The 19,463-nt window shown below is 44.8% G+C and overlaps 1 pseudogene; it reads left to right on the plus strand.

Moving 5' to 3' along the window:
• The first annotated feature begins 1,139 nt into the window (after positions 1 to 1,139).
• LOC136154332 (phosphoethanolamine/phosphocholine phosphatase-like) lies at positions 1,140 to 1,852 on the plus strand (annotated as a pseudogene).
• The last annotated feature ends 17,611 nt before the right edge of the window (positions 1,853 to 19,463 follow it).

Below are 19,463 nucleotides of genomic sequence, written 5' to 3' on the forward strand. Positions count from 1 at the left end.
CTTCCTCTGACTGGTGCCCTGCTCCTGCAAAGTCCCAGTCTCTCTCTTGAGAAGCTGTTGATTTTCCTTGCTGTCCTGGGATGGTCTGGGGAGAGTCACCTTGACAAAGTCAGAGGGGTACCCAGTGTCAACCCACTCTCACCACCAGAGGGCAGCAGCCAGCCAGACGTTTGCTCCTTCCCCTGTCTAGTCTGGCTCGCAGTAGTGGTCCAGATGTGTCCCAGCTGCATCTAGTTTCTCATTTAAACCCAGGGTGGAGGGGAGCAACTGGAGTTGTAGGTTTGAAGCAGCATTGGTGAAGGCCCCAGGAAGCCAAATCCTGTCCCCAAAGTCACATAGCAAAATCTGGCAGAAATATCAACCTGACTCTTGGCGGACTGCCAGTCTCTAGAAGCACCACTGAGTGAGACAGTCCTAGATCACCTGTGGTACCCAGGGGTCCTAGCCCTTCAGCTGCAGTGGATGCCCAGCCCTGGGCATCTGCCTCTTCCCTTTTGAGGACAGAGGGCAGGCAAGGCTGTGACCAAGTGTTCATGAACCAGGCTTTGCCCAATAGAAACATGGTAGCCTTGGGCAAGTTATTTAATCTCTCGAGTCCTTTTCATCTGCTGGATCCATGGAATTGTGTTGAGCAAGGACAGAATATGAGTGAAGCTGATTTGTAAGCCATGATGTACCATACACAAGAAAGGGGCAATGAACATATAGAGAAAAAAACACTGGTCTCAGACTCTGAGATCTGGTTTTGAGGTCTGTCTCTGCCATATATTGTGGGTGATGTTTGCACAAGTTGGTTACCCTTTCTAGGTCTTCAATAATATCTGTAACCTTTCTAGCATCATGAGGGATTGTTAAGAGGATGCCTAGCAAGGGCCTTGTGGTCCTTAGCTTATTTGATGGGCTGTTTTTACTGAGCGGTTCCTGGGGCTCAGGAGAGGGGATAGGATCAGGTGGATGTTAGTGGTGGAAAGAAAGCCACCTGACTGGGCACCCTCACATGGACCTTGTATGGTGGTCAGGAGCTCTGGACCGACAGCTGGAGGCCAACAATCCCTACAGGTGGTGCTCAGGGTGATGTACTGACAGTGAGCGGGTGTTTTCCAGTTGCTGGCCTCCGATGCCTGTCTAGGGACAGCGGGATGGCTGCGCAGGGCTCGCCGCGCTTCCTCCTGACCTTCGACTTTGATGAGACTATCGTGGACGAAAACAGCTCCCAGAGAGCCTGCGTGCCACCTACCGCGAGGGCTTCTACAACGAGTACAAGCAGCGCGTCTTCCAGTACCTGGGTGGCCAGGGCGTGGGGCCGCGAGACCTGCGCGTGGTCTACGAGTCCATCCCGCTGTCGCCCGGCATGGGAGAAATGCTGCAGTTTGTGGCCAAGCAGGGTTCCTGCTTTGAGGTTATTCTCATCTCAGATGCCAACACCTTTGGCGTGGAGAGCGCGCTGCGCGCCGCCGGCCACCAAGGCCTGTTCCGCCGCATCTTCAGCAACCCTTCAGGGCCCGACGCTCGGGGGCTGCTGGCGCTGCAGCCCTTCCACTCACACAGCTGCGCGCGCTGCCCGGCCAACACGTGCAAGCACAAGGTGCTCAGCGACTACCTGCGCGAGCGGGCCCACGACCGCGTGCACTTCGAGCGCCTTTCCTACGTGGGCGACGGCGCCAACGACTTCTGTCCCATGGGGCTGCTGACCGGTGGCGATGTGGCCTTCCCGCGCCGCGGCTACCCCATGCACCGCCTTATCCAGGAGGCACAGAAGGCTGAGCCCAGCTCCTTTCGCGCCAGCGTGGTACCCTGGGAAAATGCCACCGAAGTGCGCCTCCATCTGCAACAGGTGCTGAAGACGTGCTGAGGACGCGGCCTGCAGGGGGCGCCCAGCGGGAAGGGGGCCAGGGGGCTGGGGACAGGGAAAGACAAACCTAGTTTTATTAGTCCCTTTCCCTTTCGTTTTGGTGGGTCCCTCCGGGAATTTCGGGCATCCGGAGCTCGTCCATTTGGGGGCTGGAGGAGAGAGTTCGGAGCTGTCCCCGTCTATGCAGTTAACCCAGCTTGGCTGTCTCCCGCAGTTCCACTGCAAGCGAATTCTAGAGTTTGGCCCCACCAGGGTGGTGCGCAGACCCAAGCAGGCAGCAGTGTTTTCCAAAAATCTTGCCCCTTCCCAACTGGGGGGAAGAGGTTGCCTGGCAGGGTAGAGAAGGAACATCTCCCACTGTGTTGCATTAACTGTTGCCTTGGGCCGCATGATTTCCTTCCCCTAGACTTCTGTCAGGGGGACCCAGGTCCTGAAATTCCTCCCCCCGCCCCTTCAGCCCCAGACTCCCCGCGGAGAGGTGGTGCTCTCCACCGACGCCAGTCTCAGGCCTAGGTCTTGCTTTACCTTCTGTGACCCTACACTACACTCCTGCCTCCCCACCCCCACCCCCACGCACGCTGTCAGCGTCCCCACAGGAAGAAATCCCAGAGGGAACAATCGCCTCCTGGTGGTGGAATGAGGTAGCACACTGTCCAGGGCTCGGGTCCCACCAGCCAGGGACCTCAGAACACGCGACCACGTCCCCTCCTTGCACCCCAGCCTCTTCTATGCAGCAAGAAACCAGGGACTGAACCAAAGTCGTCCCGCCGACTGGACCCTCTGAACCCCTCCCCTCCCGAATGGAACAGAAAGCCATGATGATTTAAAAGCAGAGCCAGTGAAACCCAAAAGAAAAAAAAAAGAAAAAAAAGAATAAAAGGGAGAGGGTTAAATTCAATAAAATTAGACATGGAGAAGTAAGTTGCAAGTGATATCACAGAAATACACAGGATTGTAAGAGAATACAGGAAGCAAATATTTGCCAATGAAATGGACAACTTAGAAGTAATGGACCAATTATTCATTTCAGTTCAGTTCAGTCGCGCAGTCGTGTCTGACTCTTTGCAACCCCATGAATCACAGCACGCCAGGCCTCCCTGTCCATCACCAACTCCCAGAGTTGACTCAAACTCATGTCCATCGAGTCGGTGATGCCATCTCATTTTCTGTCGTCCCCTTCTCCTCCTGCCCCCAATCCCTCCCAGCATCAGGATCTTTTCCAGTAAGTCAACTCTTCGCATGAGGTGACCAAAGTACTGGAGCCTCAGCTTCAGCATCAGTCCTTCCATGAACACCCAGGACTGATCTCCTTTAGGATGGCCTGGTTGGATCTCCTTGCAGTCGAAGGGACTCTCAAGAGTCTCCTCCAACACTACAGTTCAAAAGCATCAATTTTTCGGCTCTCAGCTTTCTTCACAGTCCAACTCTCACATCCATACATGACCACTGGAAAAACCATAGCCTTCACTAGATGGACCTTTCTTGGCAAAGTGATGTCTCTGCTTTTCAATATGCTATCGAGGTTGGTCATAACTTTCCTTCCAAGGAGTAAGTGTCTTTTAATTTCATGGCTGCAGTCACCATCTGCAGTGATTTTGCAGCCCCCAAAAATAGTCTGTCACTGTTTCCACTGTTTCCCCATCTATCTCCCAAGAAGTGATGGGACCAGATGGCATGATCTTAGTTTTCTGAATGTTGAGCTTTAAGCCAACTTTCTCACTCTCCACTTTCACGTTCATCAAGAGGCTTTTTAGTTGCTCTTCACTTTCTGCCATAAGGGTGGTGTCATCTGCATATCTGAGGTTATTGATATTTCTCCCGGCAATCTTGATTCCAGCTTGTGCTTCTTCCAGCCCAGCATTTCACATGATGTACTCTGCCTATAAGTTAAATAAGCAGGGTGACAATATACAGCCTCGACGTACTCCTTTTTCTATTTAGAACCAGTCTGTTATTCCATGTCCAGTTCTAACTGTTGCTTCTTGATCTGCATATAGAGTGGTACAATTTTCCAAGTATGAACCAGAGAGAAATAGAAAATACAAAGAAACACATCATATGTACTGAAATTGAAACTCTGATTTAAAATTTTCCATAAAACAGAAGGCCAGGACCAGATGACTTCAGAGGCAAATTCCGTCAGGCATTTGGTGAAGAGTCAACACCTATCCTTCAGAAACTATTCCAAAAACTTGCAGAGGAGAGAACACTCCTCAAACTCATCCTATGAGGCCACCATCACCCTGATACCACAAGCAGACAAATATACCACCAAAAAAGAAAGTTACAGGGCAATATCAATGATGAGCATAGGCACAAAATTCTCAACCAAACAGTAGCAAACCAAATCCAGCAAGACATTAAAAGGACCACACAACATGATCAAGTGGGATTCATCCAAGTGATGCAAGAATTTTTCAATATCCACAAATCCATAGATCTCAATGGATGCAGAGGAAGCTTTAGAAAAAAGTCCAACATCCATTTGTGATAATAACTCTCCAGAAAGTGGGCAGAGAGGGGCCCTATCTGAACATTAAGAAGGCCACATTTCACAAACCTACCGATAACATCATACTCAATAGTAAAAAGAAGAAAGCATTTCTTCTAAGATCAGGAAGAAGAGAAGGATGACCACTCTCACCACTTTTATTCAATACAGTTACGGAAGATCTAACCACAGCAATCAGAGAGAAAGAAATAAAAGAATCCAAGTTGGAAAGGAAATAAAGCTGTCACTGCTTGCAGTTTGCATGATACTGTGCATAGAAAATCTGAAAGATGCTGCCAGAAAACTATTAGAGCTCATCGATGAATTCAGTAAAGCTGCAGGATACAAAATGAATGCACAGAAATCTCTTGCATTTTCACATGCTAACAATGAAATTTCAGAAAGAGAAATTAAATAAACAATCCCCCTTACCATCACATCAAGAAGAATAAAATGCCAAGGAATAAAGCTAAGGAGACCAAGGAGCTGTACTCACAAATCTATAAGATGCGAGCACCCCAATGTTGATTGCAGCACCATTTACAACTGCCAAGACACGGTAGCTACCTAAATATCCATCAACCGAGGAATGGATAAAGAATATGTGGTACACATATGCAGCGGAATAGTACTTAACCATAAAAAGAATGAAATAATGCCACTTGGGGCAACATGGATGGATGTAGTGATTGCCATACTGAGTGCAGAAAGTCAGAAAGGGAAAGACAAATGTCCCTTACATGTGGAACCTAAAAAGTTGTACAAATGAACTTATTAACAAAATGGAAACAGACTTTGAAAACATGATTACCAAAATGGAAAGGCAGAGGTAGGAAAGGGATAAAGATCCTAATCTATAACATCCTAATGAGAGATGTTCAAGATGATGTAAACAGACGGAAAGAAATATTATATGCTTGTGAGGCCAAGAATTTACAACTAGCCTCTGCTTTACACTTCCTAAGGAAGGAGGCAAGAGGGCTTGAGTCCAGGTACTTACAGTCAGTCTCCAGCTTGCACTCTAAAATAGAATGAATAAGAGTAACATGGTAAATAGTGAGGCTTTGTCTCCTGAGGACAATGTAAGATAACAGCTCTGGCAGAGACAGAGGGGCTACTCTCTGTTTGACTAAAACATCAAGAGGTCACATATGTCCCGTTCTCAGGGCAGGAGAGACACTGCACATGGGAAGAAAGGCTCCTTGGGGGTCAAAAACAAAGGGGCCCCACACCATAATGTGTGATGCCACGTCTCCCCCATAGGTCTCCGGGCTGGCATGCATCTGGGAATAGAGATGCTCATGCATGTTGGGGAGGGTCCTAGGACAGGTCAGGTGTGAGAAAAGAAACAAGATAACTGGCCAAACCTAAACAAAGACCCAAAAGGACTGTCCTATAAAAATGACTTAACTGCCTCTTACTGCACTTCTCCTCAGTAGGACAGATGCCCACACCTTTTCTCTCCAAGTGTGTATCATTGCCTTCTCTGTCTTAACTAAACAAACTGTTTCTCTGTGTGCTCTCCTACTTGTTGTGCTGTGTCTCTAACAATAAACTCTGTACCTCTTTTTTGTTTTGTTTTGTTTTGTTTTTATTTTTTTAATTTTTTTAATTTTTTTATTTTTCAGTGGGTTTTGTTATACATTGATGTGAATCAGCCATAGAGTTACACGAATTCCCCATCCCGGTCTCCCATCCCACCTCCCTCTCCACCCGATTCCTCTGGATCTTCCCAGCCCAACAGGCCCGAGCACTTGACTCATGCCTCCCACCTGGGCTGGTGGTCTGTTTCACCACAGAAAATATACATGCTGTTCTTTCGAAACATCCCACCCTCCCCTTCTCCCACAGAGTTCAAAAGTCTGTTCTGTACTTCTGCGTCTCTTCTTCTGCCCTGCATATAGGGCCATTGTTACCATCTTTCATATATCTCGGAGTTCTTTTTTTTTTTTTAACAGATTTTGCCTCCTTGAGAAATGCATTTTTCAAAGGGGCAAACTTAAAGCCACAGCTCACTGCTGTCTCTCTGACATCACTTGGATTGGAAGAATCAATATTGGCAGAATGGCTATACAACCCAATGCAACCTACTGATGCTATTGAATCCCTATCAAATTACCAATGGTATTTTTCACAGAACTAGATCAAACATTCCCAAAGATTGTATGCAGACACAAAAGACCATGAATCGCCAGAGCAATCCTGAGCGAGAAAAATGGAGCTGGAGGAATCAGGCTCCTGGACTTCAGACAATACTACAAAGGTACAGTCATCAAAACAGTATGCTACTGGCACAAAAACAGAAATGCTGATCAAAGGAACAGGATAGAAAGCCCAGAAATATACCCATGCGCCTATGGTCAATTAATCTCTGACAAAGGAGGCAAGAACATATCAATGAGAAAAGACAGTCACTGCAGTAAGTGGTGCTGGGAAAACAGCTGCACAGAAAAGAATGAAATTAGAACATTCTCTAACATCATACACAAAAATAAATTAAAAATGGATTAAAACCTAAATCTAACACAAGACACTATGAAACTCTTAGAGGAAAACACATGCAGAACACACTTTGACATAAATTACAGCAATATGATTCTGCATCCACCTCCTAGAGTAATGAAAATAAAAACCAAAATAAACAAGTGGGGCCTAAATAAACTTAAAAGCTTTTGTACAGCAAAGGCGGTGGGGCGAGGGGCTGGGGGAGACTATAGACAAGATGAAAAGACAACACTTAGGATGGGAGAACTCTTAGGACTTGCCCTGTTAACATCTTTCATATATAACATACACCAGTGTCAACTGTAGTTATCATGTTGTACGTTACAGCCCTCGTACTTATTTATCTAATAACTGGACGTGTGTCTGTTTGGCCCACCTTTGTCCAATTCCCCTCCCCCACACCTACCCTCTGGTAAGTGCAAAGCTTATCTCTTTTCCTCCGCATCTTTGTTTGTTTGCTTGCTTGTCTGTTTTGAAGCGTAATTGACCTACAACACTATGTTAGCTCCTGGTATACAGCATCGTGATTTATTATTTCTATCCATTTCAAAATGTTCAACACTGTAATTCCGGTTATGATATGCCACCAAACAAGGATAGGGCATAGTTATTGACTCTGTTCCCTACGCTATGCCTGTCTCTTTTTCTATCTGATTGCTTTAATCTGCTGACCTCTTAAGGTTAAATGCATGTTAACCACCCCCCATTTTTACTCCTCTCCTCGCGTTTACTGTTTCTGACACCATATTGTTCACCTTTTTCTTCTGTGTATCCCTTAACTAAGGGGCTTCCCTGGTGACTCAGTGGCCAAGAATTTGCCTGCCAATGCAGGAGACATGGGTTCAACCCCTGGGTCGGGGAGGTCCCCTGGAGAAAGAAATGGCAACCAAATCCAATATACTTGCCTGGAGAATCCCATGGACAGAGGAGCCTGGCGGGCTACGTCCATGGGGTTTTCAAAGACTCGGACATGACTTAGCAACTAAACAATAGCAATGCTCCCTTAACTACTCATTGCGGATACAGATGATTTTACTACTTTTGTCTTTTAACCTTCCCATTAGCATTGTAAGTGAGTGATGTGCTGCCTTTACTGCATATTTGCCTTTACCAGTGAGCTTTCTCCTCTCATCATTTTCATGTTTCTAGTTGCGTCTTTTCTTTTTTGCTTGGAGAAGTCCTCTTGACATTTCCTGTAAAGCTGGTTTGGTGATGCTGGACTCTTGTAGCTTTCTCCTGTCTGTAAAACTTTGACCTCTCCTTCAAATCTGAGTGACAGTCTTTCCAGTAGTGTCTTCTTGGTTGTAGGCTTTTCTCTTTACCGTTTCACATATATCATGCCACTCCCTTCTGGCCTGCAGTGTTTCTGCTGAAAAATCCCTTGTTTGTAACGTGTTGCTTTTCCCTTGCTGCTTTTAATACCCCTCTGTAGCTTTACTTTTTGCCATTGTGATTACAATGTGTTTTGGTGTGGTTTTCTTTCTGTGTAGGGCTCTCTGTGTTCCAGTACCTGGATAACCATGTCTTTTGCCAGGTTAGCAAAGTGTTCGGCTAGTGTGTCTCCACATATGCTCGCTGCCCCTTTCTCTCTTTCTCCTCCTGCTGGGACCCCTAGAATTCAAATGTTTCTATGCTTGACCTGGTCCCAGAGGTCTCTGAAACTGTCCTCATCTCTGTTATTCTTCCTTTTTTTCTGTTCCGCTTCAGTGATTTCCACTATTCTGTCTTCCAGCTTCATGATCCGTTCCTCTGTGTCTTCTCACCTACCATTGAAGTATATTTTTTATTTCACTTATTGTACTCTTCATCTCCATTTGGTTCTCCTTTAGATTCTCTGTTCTTGGTTCTTTTCAAATTTTTTTAAATTGTAGAATAATTGCTTTAAAATATTATGTTGGCTTCTGACATACACAAACATGAATCAGCCACAGGTATACATATATCCCCTCCCCGTTGAACCTCCTTCCCAGCTCCCACTCCACCCCACCCCATCCATCTAGGTGGTCACAGAGCACGAGGTTTGAGTTCCCTGCATCATACAGCAAATTCCCAATGGCTACTGGTTTTTCATATGGTAATGTATGTGTTTCGATGCTACTCTCTCCATTTGTCCCACCCACTCCTTCCCCCACTGCATTCACATGTCTGTTCTCTATGTCTGTGTCTCCACTGCAGCCCTGCCAATAGGTTCGTCAGTACCACCTTTCTAGATTCCATACATATGTGTTAATATACGATAATTGTTTCTCTCCTTCTGAGTTACTTCACTCTGCATAATAGGCTCTAGGTTCATCCACCTCAATAGAACTGACCCAAATGTGTTTCTTTTTATGGCTGAGTGTTGGTCCACTGTATATATGTACCACAACTTCTTTATCCATTCATCTGTAGATGGTCATCTGAGTTGCTTGCATTTCCTCGCTTTTATGAATAATGCTGCACTGAACACTGGCATACATGTGTCCTTTTCCATTATGGAATCATCAGGGTACGTGCCCACTAGTGGGATTGTCGGCCCTTAGGGTTGTTTATTCCTAGTTTTTTCAAGGACTCTCCATACTGTTCTCCAGTGGCTGTATCATTTACATTCCCACCAACAGTGCAAGAGGGTTCGATTTTCTCCACATCATTTCTAGCGTGTATTGTTTGTAGATATCCTGATGATGGCCATTCTGACTGGTGTGAGGTGATACCTCGTCATAGTTTTGATTTACATTTTCTAATAATGAGTGCGGGGAGAAACAGCAATAACCTCAGGTACCCAGACGACACCACCCTTATGGCACACAGTGAAGAGGAACTAAAGAGCCTCTTGATGAAGGTGAAAGAGAAGAGTGAAATAACTGGTTTAAAACTCAACATTCGAGAAATGAAGATCATGGCATCTGGTCCCATCACTTCATGGCAAATAGATGAGGAAACAACGGAAACAGTGACAGACTTTATTTTCTTGGGCTCCAAACTCACTGTGAACGGTGACTGCAGCCAAAAAAGATACTTGCTCCTTGGAAGAAAAGCAATGACAAACCTAGACAGCAGAGCATATTAAAAAGCAGAGACATTACTTTGCCTACAAAAGTCCTTGTAATCAAAGCTATGGTTTCTCCAGCAGTCATGTAGGGACGTGAGAGCTGGACAAGAAAAAAGGCTAAGTGCTGAAGAATTGATGCCTTTGAAGGGTGGTGCTGGAGAAGACTCTTGAGAGTCCCTTAGACAGCAAGGAGATCAAACCAGTCAAGCCAAAGAAATCAACCCTGCACATTCACTGGAAGGACTGATGCTGAAGCTGAAGCTCCAATACTCTGGCCAGCTGATGGGAAGAGCCGACTCATTGGAAAAGACCCTGATGCTGGGAAAGATTGAAGGCAGGAGGAGAAGGGGATGACAGAGGATCAGGTGTTTGGATGGCATCACTGACTCAATGGACATGAGTCTGAGCACCCTCTGGGAGACGGTGAAGGACAGGGAAGCCTGGCATGCTGCAGTCCATGGGTGGCAAAGAGTGGGACACGACTGAGCTACTAAACAACAATAAATTCTATTGCATATAATCCTGCAAGCCTAAAACATTCTTGTCTCCCCACTATGAATCAACATCAAATGAATAAGCATAGCCTTCTGCTGATGTAGCTAGCGCTCACTCCTACATTGCTGGCTAGGGGGTCCTAGGTGTCCCAAAGTTCGCCTTGTCCCGCTGGTGAGTGTGGCTGTTTCTGGGGGCAGCTGGCTGACATGCCAGGGTGTCTTGAGGCTGGTTTGTCCTGCCGTTGACTGGGTTTGGGGCCCAGGGTGTCCTGGGGCTAGTGCCAGCTCACTGGTGGGTGGAGCTCTGTTTCTGTTCCTGGGTCTCTAGCTGCAGGGCCCTGGGGGCCCCAGAGCTGGTCTCAGTTCACTGTTGGGTGGGGCCAGTTCCCCACATGGCTGCCTGTGGGATCCTAGATGTCCCAAAGGGGGCTTCCACACACTGCAGTGTGGGGACAGATTGCAGAGCTGCTGGCTGAGAGCTCCAAAGTGTCCCAGACCTGGTGTCGACTTGCTGGTACACTGTGCTGGGACTCAGTGGCTCTCGGGGCTGGGGTGGGCCTGCTGGTGCGTGACCTATTTCCTGTAGTGCAGGCTGCAGGGCTGGAGTTACTCCGCTTGCTGTTGTCTGCCTGCTGGTGTGTGGAGCTGGTTCTTGGGTTCTCTGGCTTCAGGGCTCTGGAGGGGTCCAGGAGTTGGTGTTTTGGGCCATTGGTGGCTGGGGCTGGGTCCAGGGCATCCTAGGGCTGGGGCCTAACCACTGATGGGTATAACTGGTCCTGGGGCTAGTGATGACCTGCTGTGGGCAGGAACTAGGTCCCAGGGTCTCTGACTGCAGGACCCTGGAGTCCTGGCTTAATGCCATCTTACTGGTGTATAGGGCCAGTGTGGTATGTCAGGGCCTCTGATTGACAGGTCCAGCTCCAGGGACTCTTAAGACAGCAGGCTTGCTTGTGGGTGGGGCTGCACCTCTGCCTGGCTAGTAGCTTGTCCTGCCCCAGTATTATTGCCTACAGGCTGATGGGTTGGTCTGGGCACTGGTGCTAGTAAGTAGAGGGAGGATTCCAAAACGGCAGTGGCTAGTGCCAGTGTCCACGTGGTGGAAGGAGCTCCACAGAATGGCTGCTTCCAGGGTCGATGCCCCCAGGGTGAGTCCAGCTGCCTCTTGCCTCTCTGGGAGGCTCTCCAAGATCAGCAGCTGCCTCTGACCCAGGCTCCCGTCAAATTATTGCTTCAGCCCTGGGTCCTGGAGCATGTGAGATTTTGTATGCCCCCTTTAAGAGTGGAGTCTATTACCCACGGCTCTCTGGCTCTCCCAAAATTAAGCCCTGCCGGCTTCAAATCCAAAAGCTCTGGGAGATCCTCTTCATGTGAAAAAATACAATTTCATTAGGAAAAATATACAAAGTACTACTACACAGAATAGGCATGAATCTCACAAATTTAACATAGATTGAAAAACCAAGAAGGAACACAGATATATTTAACACTTCCATTCATATAACTGTAAGTAGCTGTCAGCACTAACTCACAACATTATATGTGTGTGTGTGTGTGTGTGTGTGTGTATATATATATATATATTTGTATGTATATATTATAAAATCTTTGAGGAAAAGGGAATAAAGGGTGGCACATAAGTAAGAGTGTGCCTATTCTCCTTGAAGAAGGAACGGGCCTAAGATAAGACAGGGAAACTATAGGAGTGTTGGGGGTAGCCGACACTATCCTTCTGTGACTTGGGGATATACACTTCATAATCAATTATCAAACTCAACGCATATATTGTGACTTTTTCTCTATCTATCTTACATTTCAGTATAATTGGAGAAAAATATAATGCTTAAGGAAATAACATCCCAGTGTAAGCATATTGTAACTATGTTCTAAGCAGAAGTAGAACCAAAGTTACTTTCTTTCTTTATAACATCTCTAACTGAGCTTAGTAATCTTATTTCATCTACATTAATAGCTATAATTTTGATAACTCATACCTTTTTTAATAATAAACTGATGCTTACATAATGATAATATCAATCTCACTTTTTAATAAATAGTCCATATTTGGGTAGTACATTATCATTCAGAATTTAATTGTGAACTTGTGCTGAAACTCACAGAAGTGATGTACTTGGATACAATTTCTCAGAGACTTCTCCCCTCCCCATCCACTTCCTCTCAGAGGTGGAGCACCAAGAACCTGAGAAAAAGAAATGAAGGCAAAAAACCCAGAGCGCTGTGTCTGCATTGTAATACACCGATTTGACCAGCCGAGGGCAGTATGGTTTAAGGCTGTTTGTGGGAAGGGCCAGATGCCATGACTTTGGAGTCCCTCCTGTTCTTTGTGATTAGTCTATGAAGCCCTGAGACTGAAGAGCTTATTTGAGCCAACATGGTGGTGATGGTGCTGGTGCTGGTGGTTGGATGGGCGGCATCTCCCTTGCCCGTTTGGCACTTCTATCTTAACACCAGCCTTCACCCCTGCTCCCCGCAGCAGCAGCTCTTTTCTTCCTCTTTCTCCTCAGACAGAAACTGAGACCTTTGATGTGCTAGACTGGGTGAGCTCCCACCTTCCACTGGCACAGAAGCAGTAGGTGGGTGTGCACAACCCTTCAAGCCCTTCCTTGGTTCTTTGTAGGGAGCAAAGCTGAAAGAATTTTCCTTAAGTGTTAGCCGCCACCCCTCAGTGAGTGTCCCTGCTTTTGTTTCTAGTCTTGTGGCCCAAGTGAAGGCTCCACACTGGTTTGTGGCATTGATAGGGTCAACAGGAAGAATGTCATGTTCTTTTGAAATCTCATTGATTGATGAAATGAAACAAGAGTCATTTTCTGGGGCCACCCCTCTGCCTAACGATAACATAACTTTTCCCATTATAAATACTGTTCCATCTTCTAACCTGGTTGTTCGGAATTCCAGCTATTATAATTCGCCTCCCTTTTTAAGGATGGACTTGAAACCGAAATTGAGGGAACATTTCTCTTGGGACTTTACCTTAAATGACTGAGTATGTAAAGGGTCTTCTCGTGCTTATCAGGGATTTTTCATCTCTTTAAACTACATGTGCTTTATTGCTAATTCTTTGACGCCATCAGAAGACATTTTGAAAAAAAAAAATATTTTGTTTTGGCCGTGATTTGAGGACCCAGATGCCTCAACTGATTTTTCCCGCATGGTTCCTGCCCCAGAATCACAGATGTACAGAATATTAGAGCTAGATAATCTCATGTAGAAATCTAACAGGTCTACTCCTGAGGGGTGTACAAATGAGGAATCTGAGAGTAGAGGGACAACCACATGTGAAGGCCAGCAGACAGTTCAACTATACCTCTTCAGGCCCCATTTTTGCTGTTTGGTAGGTTGAAAAGTTGTTACTCTTAGGTATGTGGTGATGAAACATTTGGTCAAACAGTTTTATGTGGTTCTTCAGAAAGTGAGTTCTGTGCCAACCAAAACTGTAGTTTAGGGCAGTTAGGTTAATTTTAAGTTCGTATGTGCATTTTACTCTTTCTACATAGAAAGTCTTATCATGCAAGAGAATAGAGGAAGAGAGGCAGAGGCAGAGAGAGATGAAAGGAAGATAACCTCACCCACACAACTGTCCAATACTGCACTTGCACAGCCGTCTCAGATACTGGGCCCCACTTCCACAAGACTGGAAACGTTCCCAGATGAGCAAAAGCTGATGGAGTTCTTTACCACTAGACCTGCTCCACAAGATAGGCTAAAGGAAGTCCTCCAATTGATACAAAGGGAAGGTAAACAGCACTCTGAAGTCATGTCAAAATATAAGGTTCTCTGGTAAAGACAAATACATGGACCAAACACTATGAGAGTTTTGGTGAATAGAATTAAATAAGAAAGACATAAAAATAATTATAAACCTATATTAAAGGGTATACAATATATAAAGATGCATGTTATTAATACCATTAAAAGGGAGCAAGTTGGGAAAGAATTCAGTTTTTATATGTAACTGCAGCTGGTTTCAGCCATTTAAAATAGTGTATAACTTAAAGAGGTTTTATATAACTCCAAAAGTAACCACATGGAAAATATCTGTAGAATATATAAAAATGGAAAAAAGAAGGGGATTAATACATATCACTACAAAAAAGAAAATCAACGAAATTGGAGGGAAAGCAATAAGAGATGAAAGGAGGGACAAGAAAGCTACAAGACATATGGAAAATAATTTACAAACTGGTAGTAAAGTCCATCCTATCGATAATTACCTTAAATGTCAATGGATTAAACTTCCCAAGATACATAGATTTGCTGAATGATTAGGGAAAAAACAGAATCCATATACACTGTCTACAGGAGATTCGCTTTAGGTCTAAGAACACACAGAGGCTGAAAATTAAAGAATGGAAATAGATTTTCCATGCAAAATGAGAGCAGGAATGGCTATACTAATATCAGGTAAGATGGATTTTAAATAAAAAACGGTAATAAGTGACAAAGGACATTATATAATGCTAAAAAGGTCAATTCATCAACATATTATAACAATTACACAAATCTAGGCACCAAACCTCAGAGCTCTTAACTTTAGAAAGCAAATGTTGACATATTTGAAGGGAGAAATAGATTGCCACACAATAACAGTAAGACACTTTGATATCCCACTTTCAATAATGGATAAAAACAACCAAACAGTAGATCAACAAGCAAATAGAGGACCTACTAGGCTACAGACCAATTGAACTTAACAACATATGCAGAACAATCCATCCAACAACTGTGAAATACACATCCCCCTATATAAATGGAATATTCTCCAGCATAAACTACATGTTAAACCACAGAACAAGCCTTAGCAACTTCAAGAAAACTGAAACTACACACAGTATCTTTTCTGATCACAGTAAATGAAACCAGAAAGCAACAGCACAAGGAAGATGGGAAAATCCACAAATGTACCAAAGTTTAACAACATATACTTAAGCAATCAATGGGTCAGAAAAGAAGGCACAGGGGAAATTAGAAAACATCTTGAGACAGAAGAAATGAAAACACAACATGACAAAATTTTTGGGGTACAACGAAAGCAATGCTGGGAGTTTATAACTATAAATGTGTACATTAAAAAGGAAGAAAGATCACAAAACAACTATATAATTTTACACCTCAAGGAGCTAGAAAAAGAACAAATGAAAACCAAAGCCAGCAGAGGAAGGAAATAATAAAGATTAAAGCAGAGATAAAAAATAAAGAACAGAAAAGACAACAGAAAAAAATCAACATAACTGTATTTGGTTTTTTAAAAGATCAAGAAAACTGACAAATACTTAGATAGATTAAGAGAAAAAGATGAAAATAACTAAAATCAGAAATAAAAGATGGGATATTAAACCAATGTCCCAGAAACAAACAGGATTATAAGAGAACATTATGAACCATTGTTTGGGAAGTAACTGGACAACCTAGAAGAAGTGAATCAATTCCTAGAAACACTCAATCTACCAGAACTGAATCAAGGAGAAATAGAAAACCTGATAGACCAATAATGAGATTGAAACAGTAATCACTAACTCCCCCACAAAAAAATAGGAACAGATAGTTTCAATGGAGAATTCCATCAAACATTTAAGGAATTAATACCAATCTTTCTCAAATTTTTCCAAAAAAGTTGAAGAAAAGATAACACTATCAAACTCATTTTTCCCTGATATCAAAGGCACAAAAGGAAAAGAATATTACAGGCCAGTTTCCCAGATGAATGCAGACGCAAAAATCCTCAACAAAATACTAGCAAAACGAACTCAACAGCACGTTAGAAGGACTATGTGCCACAGTCAAATGGGATTTATCCCTTGGATGCAAGGATAGTTTAACATACAAAAATTAATCAATGCAATAAAACACATTAACATGAATGAAGGACAAAAATCCCATCATCATCTCTATAGAGGCATAAAAATTCAACCCTCTTTCATGATAAAAACACTCAAAGAACTAGGAGTAGAAAGAAATTACCTCAACATAATAGCCATATAAGTAAAGTCCACAATGAACATCATACTCAGTGGTGAAAAACTGAAAGTTCTTCTTCTAAGGTAAGGAACAAGACAAGGAAGCCTACTCTCACCATTACTATTCAACATACTGGAAGTCATAGCCAGAGTACTTAAGAAAGAAGAAGAAATTAAAGGCATCCAAATCAGAAAGAAGTAAAATTATTTCCATTTGCATATAGCATGATTTTGTACATGGAAAACCCAAAAGATTACACACACGGACAAAGTTCCAGGACACAAAGTCAAGAAACAAAATTCAGTTTTATCACTAAACACTAACAAAGAACAATTTGAAAAGGAAATTAAGAGAACAATTCCACTGACATTAACATTAAAAAGAATAAAATACTGAGGAATGAACTCAAGCGAGGAGTCAAAAGACTTGTACACTACAAACTACAAATCATTGCTGAAAGAAATTAAAAAGAAATACAAATAAATGGAAACACAAATAAATGGAAAGACATCTGTCTACACAGACTGGAATACTAAATATTGTTATGAGGTCCACACTATCTGAGATGGTTAATTTTATGTGTCATCTTGACTGGTCCAGAGTACCTAGATATTTAGTCAAACATTATTCTGGGTGCTTCTGTAGGGTGCTTTTCCATGAGATTAACATCTAAATCGGTAAACTGGATAAAACAAATCCCCCTCCCTGCCGATAATGTGGGTGGGCTTTACCAAATAAGTTGATAGTCTCAATAAAGCAAAAAAGGCAAACTTTCCTCATGCAAGAGAATTCCTCCTGTGTGAAAGCCTTAGGACTGGGACATCAGCTACTTTTACTGACTTTAGACTCAAACTGAAATATCAGCTCTATTGGTTTGGTTCTTAGGCCTTCTAACCTGGACTAGAGCTAAACCACTGGCTCTTCTGGGTATCCAGCTACCCAACTCACCCTCTAGATCTTGGGACTTACCAGCCTATATAATTGAATGAGTCAATTCTTTTTCACACACAAACACACACACACACAAACACACACACTCCATTGGACCTGTTCTTCTAACACAATACTCAGATTGATCTACACACTGCAAACCCTATCAAAATCCCAGTGGCATATTTTACAGAAAAAGAAAACTTCATCCTAAAATCTAAATAGAATCTAAAGAGATCTTTAATAGGCAAAGCAATTTGGAAAAAGAAAAAAGTAGAGAACTCACACTTTCTGGTTTCAAAATATTACAAAGCTACAGTAATCAAAACTGTGTGGCACTGCCATTTAACAAATAGACCAATGGCGTAAAATAGAGATTTTAGAAATACACCCTCACTTATAGTGGGTGTGCCAGGTAGCAGACTTGCTGGAAGAGAATAAAAGGGGCCTTTTTTTTTAAGTTTTAAAATCTTTGGATCAAAGAAAGGGCTCTGGAGTGAGATTGCTTGGTTTTAATGCTACCACTGATCCACACAGGCCAAATGACCTTGGTTCAGTGACTGAACCTCTCAGTACCTGTTTCCTCCCCCGTAAGAGGCTGGTAATCCCTGGTACTATAGTCCTAGGAGTGTCACAAGGAAGCATTTCTACTTATGTATGGCACTTAGAAGAGTGCCAGGCACTGGGTCCTGCTGTATAAGTTGATTTTAAGAGATTCTGCCAAATTACCTCCCAAATAGATTTCTTGCACCTACCTCACAGAGGTTTGCTCCTAACTTCTCCCACTCTCAGAATGGTTAAGCTCTTGGAAGGTTGTCTTCCTAGTGTGTGAAATCTGATTAGTTGTTTTAGTTTACATCTCAAGAATCAGCAGTGGTGAGCACCTTTGCAAGTGTAAATGGACACTGAGATTCTCTCTTCTTTCAATTGCCTCAGATTGGAAAAAGAGCTGAGGGAGCAAGGTCAACCCCAGTCTGTCCGTCAAATCTGACTGCCAAGAACGTTTGATGGAGCAGTTGAGGCAGAGATGTTACAGAACAAAACTACGATCCCTTTGTCCTCTGGCCACTTAGGGAGAAGTACGCCGACCACTCATCACTGAGTGCGGGATTCCTCTGCCCACTCTCCCATTGGGTCATAAGACTTGTGGTGGAAGGGAGGCTGGCAAGTGCTTTCAGCACGTGCTAGGCGTCCAGCGCCTCCATCCTGACATTTCATCCTCACCTCCCAGGAGACCAGCGCCCTCAGTACCCTCCTGCCTCCCGCTCCACCCATTTTGTACACAGTCAGGGCTCAGGGATGTGACTCTAAGCGTAAAGGGGAGGTGGGACAGGAGGAGGTGGGACGAGAGGCTTGACAGAGGTATACTCGCAGGATCACCTTCACCCACCAACTCCAAACTGCCGGGATGGCCCTTGGGCTGGGCAGCAAACCAGCGGAGGCCCTCGACCCCATTGGTTACACCTCGCGGGGACGGCCAAACAAGGCGCATGCTGGTTGGCAGGAAGCGGACCAATGAGGAGGCGGCAGCTCTGGCGCGCTGAAAGCCTCGCGTTATTTGCGGCCATCTCCTGCGTGTGGTGCTTCTGGTGCTTGACTGCGCACTCCAGACACCGCCCGCCTTACCTGCCCGAACCGCCGCCACCGCGACCCAGATAAATCATCACCGCCCCAGATCTGGTAGCCACCCATCTCACGACATGAGCTCCCCAGATGATGAGGTGTCTGTTTCAGGAGCGGGTTTCGGCTCAGACTGCGGGGAGCGGACCAGCGGCCTTGAGGCCGGCTCCACAGCCCCTCGGGGACCCGGCCCCAGCCCAGAGCCTGGGGCACCACGAAGCGGCGAAGGTGAGGGCGGGAATGGCTTCCCAGACCCTAAGGGCTTCGAGTCAGAGCGGGAGGTGCTGGAAGCGGGAGGGCCGGTGCTGTGGGGCCGCGAAGGCCGGTCTGGCTTCCCGGCCGAAGACCAGGGGGATGCCCTGCAGCTGGCTTACGAGTCATTGGCGGCCATCCTGCAGCAGTTGGCCTACCTGAACTTGCTGGGCATCAGCAGATACCTGTCCCAGGAGAGCTACGCGGTCGGCGAAGTGTCTGATTGTGGGACCTCGAGGAACGTCCTTGCCATCGAGGCGGTGCCGCCCATAAGTGTGGGGAAGCGGCACAGGCTGAGGCTGGCCCTAACGGGGT

Source organism: Muntiacus reevesi, chromosome X (assembly GCF_963930625.1).
Source record: "Muntiacus reevesi chromosome X, mMunRee1.1, whole genome shotgun sequence".
Lineage (NCBI taxonomy): Eukaryota > Metazoa > Chordata > Mammalia > Artiodactyla > Cervidae > Muntiacus > Muntiacus reevesi.